We start from the raw sequence: 17,781 nt of genomic DNA on the forward strand, positions 1-17,781 counted from the left end.
GATTTCTAAAGCTCTGATTCTGAATGACGTAAATAAGGGGAAAAAAATAAAGACCCCTAATACTCATTATCCCCAAAGCACATAATTTTGAAGGTGTAAAAGAATAAGTGAAAGGCAGGGGATTTGAAAATATACTTCCCCAATGATTTCATGAATACAAAGCTGCCTTGATACAAAACTGGTTTGCCTTTGGCCTTCCCCATCTCACCTCCTGGGGCCTTATAACTCTCCCTGCCCTTGGCTCACTGCCTACTGGAAAGGGAATGTCCTGCCCTCCCTCTGTCATATCCCAGCAGAAAGCAGCAGGAATCTGAATTACACTTCCCAGAAGTTCCCAGACAGGCTGCAGTTTTCCACTTTGCTGGAGTGTAAGGGACCACAATTCAGGGACTTTCATACAGGAGGGAGCTGTTTTGCCTTGTGCCAGGGAATGCCATTTTCCCCTGGGTTCTTACTTGTTGGAACATACTCTTCTGCATCATCTGAAATTTTTGTTTCTGGGTTCTTTTTACCAGATCTTTCCTTCCTACCTTTTGGTAAAGAGCTTTGATGTGCAGGACATTCCAAATCTATTACAATGCATCTATCCTGGGTTTAACACCCACAGGCCTGAACTTCTAAACTAACCAATTAATTTGGGAGAGTGGAATGATGCAATAACAACTCTTTTGGGTTTCATGATTGTCTTTAAACAGTGGTTTTAGAAGCACAAGCTTAACCTAAAGATCCTGGGAGATAGGGTGGGGCCAGGAGAGGATGGAGGTTAAAAAGGGATGGTGGGCCTTTCCCGGTTGCCCACCACCCTCCACATAATGTTGGCAGACTCAGCCTCATTTTGGCTCTGATTTTGTTTTCCTTCTTATTCCCAGCAGTCTTTTAAAAGAAGGTGAGCAAAGCATTCAAAACAACCCCTAGGGAAATGATTGATGACTTTTTTATTCAATTGGTACTATTATTTATTCAATTCCTTGACCCCTGTCATTTTTCCTATACCCTAATAACTCTTAATAACTCTGATCTTTGAAAGAACTCTCCAAAGAGCCCAGATCCGTAGAGCTTTGGCCCATTTTTCTCATCAGGAAAATATGAAAATATTTAGTTCTTGTTTCCTGGAACCTCTGCAAAACCAGGTCTGTAGGTGCGTGGGAGACCAAGGCCCTCCAGGTGGGTCCACATAAGCACGTGCTTCGAAGGAGACATAAACTCCCCTGCTCTTCAGTTTAGAGCCAGGATTCTCTTCCCTTCACTAGACAAACTCCATCACACCTGTCAGAAAAGGTTTCTTGACCCTTCTACAGTAAGGCTTACTCAATGGTAAGCCAAGCACCTTTCCTGGAAAAGATTGCTCATTACTGAGATGACAGCTTAAAAAGACAAAAGTCCTGTTTTACAATAATGAGATATTCCTTACTAATGTGCTTTTATTTCATTTTCCAATAGCTAAGGGTATATGTGCTTCAACAACAGAAATACATAATAGACATTTCTCAGCCAGTTTCCCCACACAGAATTTGTTGGAATATTTTAATGATATAACCAGAAAACTTCCTCTTTCCTTTTACTCCTCTTTGTCAAGAAACCATATAAGAAAAAGAATTTTACTTTTGTGCAATGTTAATTTGGAATGGGGTGATGGTGAAAGTTTCTAAGCTTCTAAACTGTAGTAACATCAAGACAACTCTTTCTGAGCCTTCTAAACATTTTATTTATCAAATGACTTTGCCCCACAGTTCATAAAGGTCATCTTTAAACCTTACATTGTAGTTAAACCTTTTTAACTAATGATAAAGAGCATTGTCAAAATATTACTACTAACCAAAGTATTTTCCAAAAACCCTCTCTATTATTATCTTTTTATCATTTATATATGAATGTACATAAACAATTAAGTGTATCTAAAAGTTGTGAACTTACGAAACAAACATGCATAACATCATACAGGGGTCCCATACATCAAACCTCCATCAACACCTTGCATTGTCATGAGATGTTTGTTACAAAGTATGAGAGAATATTGTCAAAATCTTACTACTAATTATAGTCTTTAACTTACATTTGGTGTGTTTTTCCCCCAACCTGCCCTATTACTATTTCTTAAATACATTTTTTATGACAGAAGTTGTAAACTTATAAAACAATCATGCACATGTGCAGAATTCCCAAACAACACCCCTCTATCAAAATACCGCACTGTGGTGGAACATTTGTTACAGATAGGACAATATCATCTGATTGTTATCATGTCCATAGTATACATTTGGCTCACATTTTCCCTACTGCCCCATTATCAACACAATACATCTTTGGCATAGATGCAATATTTATATTATTACTGCTAACCATAGGTTAGCAATATTTATATTATTACTGCTAGTCCATAGGTCATTCCAGTTGTATTTTTCCCATATGTTCCCAACACCCTGCAGTAGTGATATGCATTTGCTCTAGCTCACAAAGGACACTCTTGCATCAGTACCATCAACCATAATTCTCATCCACCTCTTGGTTTACTGTACTATTCATTTCCTAGATTATTCTCTAGCATTCTGTCAACTGGCATTTACATACCTACACTACCATTTTCAGCCACATCCTCATTTATAAACTAGCTGTTACTCACTATGTGTTACCAACCACTCTATACATTTCCACATTTTACAGTAAAGCTAATTAAACCTTCTACATACATTAAACATCAGTTGTCCATTTCAGACATTCTCTTATCTCCATTAAGAATCCACCACCTACCACCACTGTCCTGAAGATATTTTCCCACAATTTCTTATAGAAGTTTTGTGTTTCTTGCTTTTATTTTTAGGTTTTTGATCCATTTGCAGTTAATTTCTGGATAAGGTGTGAGATAGAGGTCCTCTTTCCTTCTTTCAGCTATGGATATCCAGTTCTTTCAGCACCAATTTGCTGAATAGACTGTTCTGCCTGAGCTGTGTGAGTTACACAGGCTAGTCAAAAATCTCTTGACATATATGTGAGGGTCTATTTCTGAGACATCAGTTTGGTTCCATTGGTCTATGTGTCTGTCTTTATGTCAGTACCATGCTGTTTTTACCACTACAGTTTGGTAGTATGATTTAAAGTCCAGAGATGAGGGCTCACTTTTCCTTTTATGATGTTTCTGGCTATTCAGTACCCCTTACACTTCCAAATAAGTTTGATAATTGTGTTTTCAATTTTTTTTTTAAATGCTGGTGGAGTTATCAGGGGTTCCATTGAATCTGTATATCAATTTGAGTAGAATTGACATCTTAATGATATTTAGTCTTCTAATCCACGGGCATGGAATGTTCTTCCAATTATTTAGGACTTTTTTTATTTCTTTAAACATTGGGTTGTACTTTTCTGAATACAAGTGCTTTACATTGTTGGTTAAGTTTATTCCTGACTATTTGAGTTTTATCTGTCATATTATATTTTCACCACTCTTTTGATACTTTTATTTACTTTTATTGATATAATCTTCATTTCTAGACTCTCTTCCAGGCCTCTCTCCTCTGTCTTTTCTTTTCATGCTCTAGCACACCCTTTAATATTTCCTGAAAATCTGGCTTCTTGCTTAGAAATTCTCTCAGTTTCTGTTTATCTGGTAATATTCTAATCTTGCCCTCATTTTTGAAAGACAGTCTTGCTGGATAGAAAATTCTTGGCTGGAAGTTTTTCTCTCATAGTATCTTATATATATCAGACCACTGTCTTCTTGCCTCCATGGTTTCTGGTGAGAAATCAACACTTAATCTTATTGCATATCCCTTATATGTTATGCATTACTTTTCTCCTGCTGTTCTCAGAATGCTTTCTTTGTCTTTGGCATTTGACATTCTGATTAGTATGTGTCTCAGAGTTGGTCTGTTCAGACTTTTTCAGATGGGAGTATGTTGTGCTTCTTGGACATGGATATCTATGTCCTTCAATAGGGTTGAGAAATTTTCTACCATTATTTCTTTAAATATTCTTTCTGCCCCTTTTCCCTTTTCTTCTCCTTCTAGGACACCCATGGCATGTACATTTGTACATCTCTTGCTGTCATTTAGTTCCCTGAGACCTTGTTCAATTTTTTCCATTCTTTTCTTCATCTGTTCTTTTGCATGTTCACTTTCACAGGCCATTTCTTCAAGCTCACCAGTCCTTTCTTCTGCCTCCTCAAATATGCTATTATATGATTCCAATGTTTTTTTTAATTTCATTTATTGTGCCTTTCATTCCTATAAAATGCTATTTTTCTGTGCATGCTTTCAAATTCTTCTTTGTGCTCATCCAGTGTCTTCTTAATATCCTGAATCTCTTTAGCCATCTCACTGAATTTATTAAGGAGATTTGTTTGAACATCTATGATTATTGTCTCAACCCCTTTATGTGGAGGCTTATCTTGTTCCTTTCACTGGGCCATATCTTCCTGTTTCTTGGTGTGGATTATAATTTTTGTTTGGTGTCTTGGCATCTGGCTTACTAGAGTATTTATTCTGGGTGCAGTTTTTCTCTTTAATTTAGGGCTTCCTGCCCTTTCTCCCTTGCTGGTTGTGCAGTGGGAGCCAAGGATGTAATTGGTGCTATAAACTGTGGAGGCTCAAGCTGCCCTCATTGCCCCAGGGACGGATGAAGCTTCTCCCAACTTTCTCTTTCCCCAGAAGTAGGGACAGAGTCACTGTTTTATGAAATAATTATGCAGGCCTAGACTCTAGTTGTCCAGAGAGACTAATGAAGATTCACACCCCTTTCTCCCCTGCCCGGGGCAGGGATAGAGCTACAGGTGTGGGCAGCAATCTATGCAGTGCAGGTCCAAGATGACTGCAGTTGCCCCAGTAGACTTCCAATTATTCAGTTTGTGCCAGCCAAGGGTACCCACAGTTTCAAGTATAGTCTGGTGCAGAGCTAGCCAGCCTCCTCCCTGCAAGAGGGGGGTCTAAAGCCTAGACTAGGGCTGCAGGCTAAACTGGGTGAAAGCAACTGGTTCCTAGTGTCACTGTGATCTAAGATCAGGCTGGCTTCCCCTCAAGCAGGGAGCAGAGTCAAAATGGTGGCTATTGGCCTCTTTCCTACTTGGGCAGATTCACACGCCAGCTGTTCCCAGGGTTATATCTTAGCCATCTGAGTCTACGAGTCAGTAGCTGAAATCAGCAGCCAACTGTCTCCTCCTCCCCTGTTTTTGGGAAATGGAGCTTCCAATTCCAGTCACAGAACAGCTCCTGGGGCAGCTTGCGCCACCAGAATAGGACAACCACGGGCCTCCATGGCTTGGCCGGCAATTTCCCAGAGAGGCTGGCGCAGGTCCCTGCAGCTTCCTCCCTGTCGGAGGTGGCACTGGGACTTAGGCTAAACCTGCAATCTGACCTGGATGGAAATAAGCCGGTCCCCACCAGCACTGGGATTCTCAGTCCACCCCACCTTCCCCTTGTGCTAGGCACTGAGTTAAGATGGCAGCTCCTGACCTCTTTCTGACTTGGACAGACTCAAATTTTAGCTTTTCTCAGGATTATTCTTTAGCCCGCTGAATGTACTCATGAGTAGCTGAAGTTGGTGCCCAACTGTCTCTTCCTCCCCCGTTTTTGGGAAATGGAGCTGTCAATTCCAGCCACAGAACAGCTCCTGGCCTCCAGTGGGGGATGGACACTGGCCTCCATCGTGTGGAGCACTCTACTTACTACTCTTCTCTGCAGATGGGCACTCTTCTCCTTCGATTCCTTCAAGGATGTTGCAGGATGCCCTTCTGGCCTCCTGGAGCCCCCAAACAGGTGCTTCAGCTAGCTCCAGAGAGCTCTGGGTGTTTACTAACTGCCCTGCAGCAGGAGCTGATTCTAGGAGCTCCTTACTCTGCCACCATCTTACTGGTTCTATCCCCTTACATATAATTTTGTAGAAAAAAATTTAAGTATCTTAAATCCAGAGCCACTAAAAAAAAAGACTGACAAATTTGACTACTTCTTTCTAGAAAAAGACACACACACTTTGTTAAAAAGCTAAAATAACAAATGGACAGACTAAGAGAAAATATTTCCAGCACACGAAACGGATAACAGATAAATATTCGTAAGCCCTGAAGAACCTCTACAAGTCAGCAAGGAAAATTGTGTTTAAGTGGAAGAGTAATATGCTTTAAAAACCAGAGGATTCACTCAAGATGACAAGAACCTAACCATACAGGTAAAATAGATCCACTAGTAATCCTTTTTACAGTGGCCAAACCTGTAAGTGAAACTCAGATGGAGGAATTGCAAAAAGAGAGAGAAATCCTGCAAATAGGATTACTTTACAGAGAACCAAATTTCCAGAGTTTCGCTGAATGAATTGAAACGTTACCCCACATGGTTTCATATCTGTCACCCTCACACAAGCTAAAATCCTAGTTCAATCCACTCCAGAATAACCAGGTTCCAATGAGTATTTCTGTAGCAAACTCCACCCAGAGTGAATTCTGGTTCATTAAAGTAGTAGTCATTTACCTGAATACTCTGCATTTGTAAAATTTTATAATGTTGAATTAAATTTATCCCCTTACAAGAAAATTGCTGTTTGCTTTCTGTGATCATATTAACTCAAAAATATATTTTTTCTTATGTACTATTTAATATGTTTATCATAAGAATATTATGAAGCAAATAGGTTTTTTAGTATCCATTTAACAGAAAGGTTTTGAAACAGAGGTCACATCAGGTAACACCTAATAAACAGCCAATTATTGGCAAATCGAGAACTAAAATCTAGGGCCGGCTGAGTTCCTACCCTATGTGTTTCACATCAGATTTCATTTCTACTGAATAGTTTCTGAATAAAATGATTCTACAAGCAGACAATTGGTTGTTTTTAGATATATCTTTAGGACTTTATAATGAAGTTTGATTGGCAGCTTCAGATAAACAAAGTTGTTTGTATTCAACTTTTCCTTAAATGGCAATGGCTAACTCACCAAATGCAGTTAAAGATGTTAGAACTCACATCTAATGGCAATGGAAGCTCCCTTTTCCTTTAAAATGTGTGAAATTCAGTCAGGAAATGCCTTCTGGGTATTACTTTCCATAGTCACTTTTCCTTCATCACAGAAGTTTGGGAAGAAAGAGCAGAGAAAGGAGTTTTCTCCCTCCCAAGGTAGGATCACCCCCATCCTCTGTTGCGAAATCCAGCTCCAGTTCAGAAATGTCCACCATCCAGCGCCTCCTGACTAAGAGGACAGAGGGTGTTTTGCCAAGCCCCAGGCACCAAACATTGTTGAATCTCTTAGTGAGTCTCTGAATTCACCCATGCTAGACGTTCTTGTCTTTCAGTTTGGGCCATGACTGACAAAAAAAGAAAATAACTGAAAAAGCCAGAAATGTGAAAAGAATACCTCTTAAAGCTACTACTTTGAGTATGATTTCTATCTGAGGCAAAAAGTCAAAAATCTCAAGTAAAATTTTACTTGATCCAAATATAAAGTGCTCAACAAATAGTTTAATGAATAAGTAAAATCTGCCACACTATATTTCTTTCTCATCGCCTTTGGATCTTGACTGAACAAAAGAATGAATCTCTAAAATGCTGACATTTTAGATCTAGTTACTTTTTTATGAGCTTGGAGCTATTGCGCACAAGCAAGTTTCTCCCTTAGGGAAAAGAAAAAGAAAAAATCCATTTAGCCAAGTATCTCTGATATAATTTTATTAGCTTTTGATTTGTTAAGTTTTGGAAACACATTTCATGGTAAATCTTTTACTTGAAGGTTTTAAGGTTTATTCCTACTTCTTACATAGGCTCAGTTTAAGAGCAAAACACTTTTACGGGTTACATTTGTTAAACAAGCAAAGAAACCAACTCTGACTAACTTGGGGGAAAAAAAAGAAAGAAAATTCATTGGAAGAATTCATGCTGGCCTAAAAAAATTAAAGAGAAAGCTGAATAACGAGACCCATAACAAATGGGAATTAGGGCAGCTCTGAGATATAGGAAGCAGAGTCAATGAACAGTGCTGCAGGGTACATTTTCTTGAGAAGAACCAGCTACAACTGTCACTCTATTTAATATTGGAATTCCAGACAGAAAGGCCAAGGAAATGTGTGGCATTTTGATAGTGTCACACTAACACTGTATGGAATGGAAAACTGCATATCCCCAGGGTGCTGAACAAGCAAAAACTGTCCTTGACAGACTTCACCAACCTGGTGACCCTTTAAGTAGATGACTTAAAATAAGAAAAATAAACACCATCATGAATTTTTCTGCACTCAAAGGACAAAATACATCTGCTTTCTATGAAAGTGAACACTGCAACAGCTCCGAATAGCTCTTGGGAAAGCCTTTAGGAGGCCAAATAGGTGAAAACAGTCCAGTGAACAAAATTTATATACAACTTTTTAATATTAGGGTAGCATCAGGAAGGTTCCACTTCCCTGTTAAATGAAAGAGTTCTGAAATGTAAAAGCAAAGCACCCTGTTTAAACAACCAAGCATTCGTTTTAGGAATAGAATTGACAACAGAAGCACATTCGTATATTTCCCTGCTATGGGCACTTAGTGTTTTTTATCTTTTCAGAAGCACAGGAAGTCCTCACTTTGCATGGTAACACAGGACCATAAAAATGACTGTGCAAGCCAAGGCCATGAAAAGCAATACCCACAATCAGTGGGAGAAGCTGCTATTGTTCTATGACATTTAAAATTCTGTCAAAATATTAAAAGTTCTTTTAGTTTTAAATATGTGAAAAAATGGAAAAACAGTAAAACATTTATTTCGTAAATTTAGAAGCACTGATGAAGTATTTTATTCTTTGTAAAAACTTATCAAGAGTAGTTTGAACAAGGCACACCCTCTTTTTCTTGTATCATTTGCAATACAAGCATCTTTCTATACCTTGGAGAATTCTCATACTTCATTCTAAATTTCAATCAGCTTCCAACATTTTACCCTTCGTGCTTTCAATGTTGTGAAATATCTCCAAGAGTTCCTTTAAAATAAAGGTTTTTTTGCTGGCATCATTTCCTCTAGGACCTCTTCATTCTTTTGTCACAACTTTCCTTCTTTACGTTGATAAGTTCTTCACCAGGTTCCTCCAGCTGCATAACCTGTCTCTTGAAAGACCGGTGTCAGCAATCCCAGGGTCACCTCTTTCTTCATTAACTCCATTGCATTAAATTCTAATTTCATTTCTACCTTTATCACTTGTTTTTTCACTGTATGTTCATCTTCATTAGTCAGCTTCCCCTTGATTGTGCATTTTTGTAACATGTCACATGGATTTTTCACTGGGAGACAAGGAAGCAACATGATTGATTACTGATCATGATGCTCATCTGATTTGTGGACTGAAGAGCTAGCAGTGAGGTTTTACTTTATGAAATTACTCATGGTTAATAAACAGTGATAACTGAAATTTGAACCTTGTATTTAGGGGACTGGTATTATTTAACTAAACTGTGGTAACAGAAATTCATGTAAAACTAGGAGTACTGGTACTGCAAAATATTCTAGGAGCCTTTTAACAGGTCCTAAAACTCTTATGACATCTTTGTTGTCCCATTTTAGGGAAATTCTTGGTGAACCAAATATGTCTTATTAGTATTTGCTTATAAATGGAACACAGATGGTGGCTTATATTTGATCACTGAACTGGCATTTTCCAATAAATCTTATTTTTGACCCTCTGTGAAATAAATTAGAATTTTGGTACATTGATTTACTTTGCAATGAAACAAGATAGTCTTTTGCTTATATCTGTAAGGTTGAAATGGGTAAAATACTACTAATCCTTCAAGATCCAATTCAAATGTCACCTCCTCCATGAGCCATTCTGAGCTCCACCAGGCAATTAGTCATGCGTCCTTCCATGCCCCGTGACACCAACTCAGACCTGTGTTATGCCTCTCTCCCCTCTTTCCACTGCATTGACTCTTGGAAGAACACTAAGAGCTCTTGAAGGATAAAGATGTCAATTGTTCATCTTTATAGCCTTGGGACCTACTACAGTGCCTTGCCCATATTAGGTGCACAAATGTTTCTTGGTAAATAATTTCTTTTCCAATTTTTAAAAAGTCCCTTTATTTTTCTAATAAATAAAAGGATACCTCCAAGGATGGGATTCTTACCAATAGAAAGGCCCTAAAGAAAAAACCAGGAGATCCCATTTGAAGTCCTAGCATTTACTTCCAGGAGAGCCAGGATCTAACCCTGGGTACTAGGGCATTGTATGTGTGATGATCAGGAAAGAGTAAGGGAAACTTCAGTGAGGGATGACTAAAAGAAACCTATTATCTACGGATGGCCTCTGCTGACTCACACTGACTTCGTGTTTGCAGCCATCTGGATCTATAATGGGTAACATATGGGGTGAGAGAATTATGGGGGGAAAATCAGTCATATGGTTTAATTGTATAGATCTGAGGAAAATACCATTTAAAGGAAATTGAGCCAAATATCTGTCTCACTTCCCTTGAAAGGTACAGAATGTTCTGTATGGACTAATCAAACTTTATAGCTCTACGGTGCAACCTTGTACTTTTCCTAACAACATAACCCTCCCAAGCTGTCACTTGTTAGAAAATTGTTACAGATAGACAGTCAGTGTTTCCTACATAATGCAGAATAAAATGTATAGAATGGAAATACCACAAGGTACATTTGACTGAGCTCATGGGAAAGCACAAAAAACACATACATCCACATGATTCTCTCTCTCTCTCTCTCTTTCTCTCTCTCTCTCTTTCACACATACACACACACACCAGAAACTTCGTCTGATGAATGCTGATGGATTACTGTTGATACTTTAAGAAAACATAGAGAGGTGAGAGTCTTTATCCAGTTGCACGGCATGGAGATGTTGGTGGGGGATGTGTATGAATGCGGGACGTGATCATCTCAGCTGAAGTGTTAGTTGACAGGGGAGTGGTGGGACTGATAGCTGGTTAAAACCAACCAGTTTTGGGAAGAACTTCAAATGTCTCACATCAAGAATAGAGTCTCCCTCTTTGCCATCTTCTTTGTTACCTGGCAGCCACAGCTATGAAGGTCAAGCTGTGCAGTTTCATCGAGTATAAGATCCATCTTAGATTTGGAAGGTGCTATGCCAGGACAAACAGGAAGGTTTTCCAGTTTCCTCAAAATGTGAGTTAACAATCCTTTCCAAGAGGAACCCTTAGCAGATAAACTGGACAGGAAAAAGCACAAAAAGTGACAATTGGGAGGGATTCAAATGAAAACAACTCACCGTGAAATCAAATTCCAGAGGGCCATAATTAATGCACCTCTAGCTGATACAATAGCCAAGGGGAACCAGAAATCTGAAGTTAGAAAGACTCAATAAGAACAAGCTATCAGGGCTGCCAGAGAAGCAAAAAAAGGCTAAGCAAACATCTAAAAAGACATAATGACTTCTGCTAAGGCTCCCACTAAGGCAGTACATAAATAAAAGATGAAGAAGACTGTGAAGGTTTCCACTACCTGAGTTAGTGGCAAATGCTAAATTGTCATATCAGACTTTTAAATAAAGACATCACCGTAACTCAAAAAAAAGGGGGGTGGAGGGCGGTGATACATTCTAGCTTTGACTATTTAGACAATAGATCACATAAAAATAAAATTTATTAAGGCCTTCTTATTTGAAAGAGCATCATTCAGCAGCAATTCAGCATGCATTTGAGCATTCTGCTGTTGTTTCATTTTTTCAATTTGGTTTGTTTTCTGTTTGTAGCAGAGGCTATGATTCTGATCTGCCCTGCTGGACTTGCTCTCTCAGTCCCAAACACTCAGCTCAAAAATGCAACTCCAAAGGTATAACCTGGTAGAAAAGCAGGAATGTATCAATGGATACAACTTTATACTGAGACCTTAATATCATATTCTAACTCAATGGTTCTTAAAGGCCCAGGGACCCATTTACTCCAATTTCCATTCACGAATGGAAAGATCTCAGTGACAACAAAGATAAAGAAAGGAATGAAGAAAAATCAAAATGGTAATAATGTAAAACAATTAACAAACATAAAGCCTTCAACTAAACCTAAAAATACATTAATTAACATAAGAAAAGCAACAATTAAAAATCATAACAAACTGTTTTAGTTTCCTGGAGCTGCCACAGTGAAGTGGCTTAAAACAACAGAAATATATTCTCTCACAGTTCTTGGGACTAGAGGTCCAAAATCAAGGTGTTGGCAGGGCCAGCCTCCCTCTTAAGCCTCCAGGAGAGGATCTTTCTTCACCTCTTCAAGCCTTTGGTAATCCCAGGCATTCCTCGGTTTGTGACAGAATAACCCTAATCTCTGTTTCCACGTGGCCATCTTCCCTCTGTGCCTGTGTGTCTTGCATGTATGTCCAAATTTCCCTCTTCCCATAAGATGACCGGTCATATTTATTAGGGCCCATCCAAATCCAGTATGGCCTCCTCTAACGACCCTATTTCCAAATAAGGTCACATTCACAGATACTAAACTTTCGGGCAGGGGTTCTTAACCAGAGGTCCAGGGACCCTGAGGTCCGTGGAAAGATTTCAGAAGGTTCATGAGCTTGAATTTAATTCAAAAAAACATTATTCTTTTGGGGACATGTTGGTGTGGGTATGATATATTTATTAAATAATACACAGTATAGCGTGGACTTAATAAGGGGTCCATGGTTTTCACTTGACTGGCAAAGGGGTCCACGGAACAAAAAAGGTTAAGAACCCCTGCTTTAGGCTTGAACATATCTTTTTTTGGAGGGAAAGGGGGAGAAGGGGTGCACAATTCAACCCACAACACCAACCAATCAAGACACCACTTTTGATACACTAACAAAGTGTCCTTTCCAAAAATTGCAGAAATTTCAACTCTGTGTAGGTAGACATAGTCTACCTTGCAACACAGTCAAACATTGTGTGGCAGTCATAGTTCTAAGCAAAACAGTAGTTTGCATACTAAATAAAAGTAATTGCAGCAGTTTGATATTAATTGATGAATTCCAAAAAGAAATATTGGATTATATTTGTAAACTGATATTTTCCTCTGGACATATTAGATTATATTGAATTCAGAGGTTTACTTGATTAAGTTAATTAGGTAAACCTCTTGTGCTGGTAGGACATTGAGGCCCCACCCTTGATGGGTGGGGACTCACAGATAAAAGGCATGACAAAGGACAGAGGCGGAGGATTCTTAATGTTGGAGTTTGATGCTGAAGCTGGAGCCCTGGGAAATAAGGAACCCTGAACCTAGACAGAAGCAAGACCCTGGAAGGGAGGAACCCAGGAAGCCTGAACCCTCGCACATGTCAGCAGCCATCTTGCTCCAACACGTGAAAATAGGCTTTGGTGAGGGAAGTAACTTATGCTTTAAGGCCTGGTATCTGTAAGCTCCTACCCCAAATAAATATCCTTTATAAAAACTAACCAATTTCTGGTATTTTGCATCAGTGCCCTTTTGGCTGACTAATACAAGTAATCCTTAATAGCATGATCAAAATATTATTAGTAAAGGAGCCCGGAGACATAGATAAAAATGAAATCCTCAATATCTAACACTTCAGGATAAGTTCAGAATAAAGGACCTGCATCTCTGTATTAACCCATCAGAGAAACTAGAACAAACATTAATACTACTAACCAATGAGGCAAAAGGCTTCAACGTGGCCTCCCAAAAACCACACAACTTCCATCCTCATGACTCTGAACATACGACAAGGGTGGTGGTGGCCAGCTCTCCACACTGGGACTATGGCCTATCTGGGAAGGCCTTGAATTGACCCCTGGGGTATTCCATTTAAATCCTGTCCTGCTTGCTTGGCACCCGATCACATTTGGTCTCATAACCATACTGCACTTTTCATGGTTTTGGTTTTCCTCTAGTATCTTCCTGAAGGGATGGACTGTGTCCCAGAGCCCACTACTCTGCACACACCAGTCACACAGTCATGATATGGAAGGAGGATGGAAAGTCACCAGGAATCTTTTCTTTACAGGAAAGGTAATGTTAAAACTCCTGTAAGAAATAAACCAATGCCTTTCTTTCTATGAAAGCAGGGATTAGAGGCACCTCAGAATCCTCTTCAGGCTTCCTGTTTTATTGGTCATCATTTTGGTTGAGCAGGGAATTTAATTCATCTAATCATCAATACCAAGCAAAATCTTACTTGTCCAATTTATTATTTCCACAACAAACACTCCTGAAAAAAAAATTCATCTAGATTATCAGAAACTAACCAATGTGCAATTAATTTATGCTATAGCAATGGGAAGAACACAAAAATAATGCAGGGAGGGAAGGCCACATGATCTTCCCTCCACAGCACAGAACTAATGATGATGATGACAATACAGATAATAATAACACAGATGATGTGCTAGGCACCTTTCTAAGCTACAAATTATTACTACATTCATCCTAATGGACTCAAAACCAAAGGGGATTCCTTGATATCGTACGAACATCTGCCTAAAGATTAATTCTTTTAGTGTCTCATGTGGGAGTGGGCATAGCTGGGGAATATGCTCCACATATAGTAATTAAAAGGATGGGCTCCAATGGACTCAGATGTGATCTTTGTCCACAAGCCTCTCCTGTTACTTTTACCAGAATTGTAGTTGGTGCTGGGGTTTAATATATACCCAGGGGACCTGAATCTCTGGACTGACCATGTGATAGCCAGGCCCTGAGCCTCAACAGACCTGCAACTCCTACACTCTGGTTTATTGGACTTACCCCACTCAGCTAACATGGAGGTGAAGAAGGTCAGCCACCACACCAGGGATCCAAGAGTGCCTACAACTGAAAGCAGGAGAATTGCATCCAGCATCTATGTGGAATCTAAGCCCCGTTTTGATATAGATGTGGAGTGGACACAACCATTCTAAGGTCCACAGGATGGAGGAATAGAGTATGGATTAGAGTGGTCTTACTGATATTCTATTCATTAACTATTATGATTAGTAATTGAAAAAAATGTGGCATTGGTATGGAGAAAGTGGCCATGGCGGCTGCTGGGGGTAGGGAGTGGGAGGAAGAGATGTGATGTGGGGACATTTTCTGGACTTGGAGTTGTCCTGGGTGGTGCTGAAGAGACAGTTACTGGACATTGTATGTCCTCCCTTGGACCACTGGGTGGACTGTGGGCTATGATGTGGACCATTGATCATGAGGTGCAGTGGTGCTCAGAGATGTATTCACCAAATGCAATGAATGTCTCATCATGATGGAGGAGGTTGTTGTTATGGCGGAAGGAGTGGGGTGAGGGGGATGGGGGATATATGGGGACCTCATATTTTTTTAATGTAAATATATAAAAAAATAAAAAAATTTTTAAAAAAAGGATGGACTCCAGACCCAAGTGGTCAGATTTAAACTCTCTCCTCATTGTGTGGCCAAGGCCAAAGTCCTTAATTCATCTGTGTTTTAGTTTCCCCATTTCTAAAATAAAAATATCTACACAGGGTTATTGTGAGGATTAAATATATGCTTAAATGATTAAAGTGCTTGAAAATGGATCTGGGATATATTAAGTGTTCAATGAACTATGATGATGTTAATGTGGTCATGTGACAATCAGGGTCACTGTCACCTAGTACCTCTCTCTAGGTAGTCTTCCCTGACTCAACACACAGAGTCATGATAAATCAAGTCACTAGTTACCTAAGAAGCATTCCATCACACTAAGGTATGCATTTTATTTCTCTGAAAACACCACTATCTTGATCTCCTATAAGCAAAGGATATTCTCCCATTGAAAATGACTTTGGTCCTGATTTCAGCCCTCTCACAGGTGTATTTGTGGGGTGGGGGTAGAAAGGGGAGGATCAGTTCACTCTGTCACATCCCTGATCCTCACAACAGCCTTATACTGCAGAGCAGGAAACAGAGGCCTAGAGAAAGCAAGTATACTACCAGCACAAAGTTTCACAGCCTATTATAATACAGGTATATCTGACGCTGAACCCTGTGTTCTCTCCACCATAGCATGTTTCTTCCTCTTGGCATTTGAAAGAAAAAGCAGAAACTCCTGATATGAATGTTAAAAATTTGCTGTTATAAAATCTAACTGTCCTGAAGAAATGGCTTCCCTTTACAAACACAGCCTTTACTCCCTGAATACTAGCAAAGAAGATTAAAAAAGGGTCCAAGTTTTGGAAGCCCTCCAATAGCTTTTTAAATCTCTAGACAAACACCATGAACCCTGATGCGCATTGTTCTTTCCCAAAGAGTTAACACCAAAATACTTGTTCCCAGTTTCATTCTGAAAAGGTCAAGTTGTCTGCTTCAACGTAACTGCCCTTTCCCAGAATTTCTCTCTGTTTCTAGCCTCCTAAGTCAAACCTTAGGATTTTTGCACCCTGAAAATGGCCATGTTCTTCCACTGCCTGTCCACATCAAGGGTTTGGCTAAGCTGAGTGGAACATGCAATAGCCAGTGCTGTGTCCTCTTGGGACCTTGAGCTCCCTTCTTGGCTCTTAAATTAGCTTTGATCCAATCTGAAGATAGGTTTCTTTTCTTTTCTTTTTCTTTTCTTTTTTTTTCTTCTTCCTTTCTTTCCACTTAAAAAATAATAATTTAGAGGACTTTTAGGAAGATGGCATCTGAGTAGGTAGTCAGGGCTCAACTCTCACAAAAACAATGAAGAAAAGGCAGAAAGCTATCCAAGGGAGCTGCTTTGGGGATCTGCAGACCAGGAGAGTGCTACACATCACCCAAGAGGGAGAGGGACAGAGAGACAAAGAAGCCAAATGGAAACTGTGAATTACTCACCCCAGTGGCTGGAAATAGCACATATATTCCACTCCCAAGGTAAACAGCCTCAGTAAAATCCCTGGCTCACTTCAGCCAACTGAGTAGGGGAAGAACATTCCTTAGGAGGAATAGGGGTCTGATGGAGGATGGAGAGTGGTTTCTCTTCAGTGAATATTGCCAGCTGAGTCTCCTTTGGAGCTCAAAAAAGATCCCAGCCAGCACTGAAGAAGCCCCAGGGAAAGGGGAGGGGGTATCTGATCAGGCAGGCTGTCACACCCAACTGCTCTGGGAGAGAGAGGAACTAGGTCCATGAAGAGGTAGGCTGAAGCAGGAGCCTAACAAGCCCAGGAGAGAAGAAAGTCAGGAGAGAAAGTAGTTGGCAAGGTATTAGAAGCCCAACTTGCCTAAGGGGAAACAGGGTAAAAGACGCCAGATAAGCTTTCAGTAGCCTACCTGACCTGTGAAGTGGGTGTAGCTCAGTGCAGGAGCATCTCCTTGCATATATGAGGTCCCTGGTCTGATTCCTGGTGTCTCCTGAGAGAAGGGATCCAGAGAGGGATCCACCAGGTTGTCAGGTAGATATGTAGCCAATATATTGTAATAGGGAACACACAGACTGAGACATTTTTTGTTTTTTTTCGGTTTTTGGTCTGTTATTCTATATTTTTTATTATTTTTTATTTTACTTTTTTATTCTTTATGTTACTTGCTATAACTGGGTACCTTACTGATGGAGGACAGGTTTCAGGATGATTGATTGATGCACACTAGAAGCCTGAAATATTTCCTAAGGGCCTAAGAGAGAGGCCTGTTTTTTCTGAGTTGTTTTTTTGTTTCTCATTTTTTTCTCTTCCTTTGTTTTCTTTTCTTCGTTTCATTATTTTTTCTCCTTAGCTTCTTTATTTCTTTTCTTTCTCCCATTTTTACCTCTTCCATTGCTTTTCTGTCATTCTACCTTCTTTTATTTTGTCTTCATTTTTTTTCTTCTTCTCTCTCATCTTTTGGTCTTTTATTTTATTCTATTTTTTTCTTGTTTCATTTTTTATTCTTATTCCTTTGTATTTTTATGATTTTTCGCTCTTATTACTCCTTTTTCCTGATTCTTTTATG

Source organism: Dasypus novemcinctus, chromosome 3 (genome assembly GCF_030445035.2).
Source record: "Dasypus novemcinctus isolate mDasNov1 chromosome 3, mDasNov1.1.hap2, whole genome shotgun sequence".
NCBI classification, from domain to species: domain Eukaryota; kingdom Metazoa; phylum Chordata; class Mammalia; order Cingulata; family Dasypodidae; genus Dasypus; species Dasypus novemcinctus.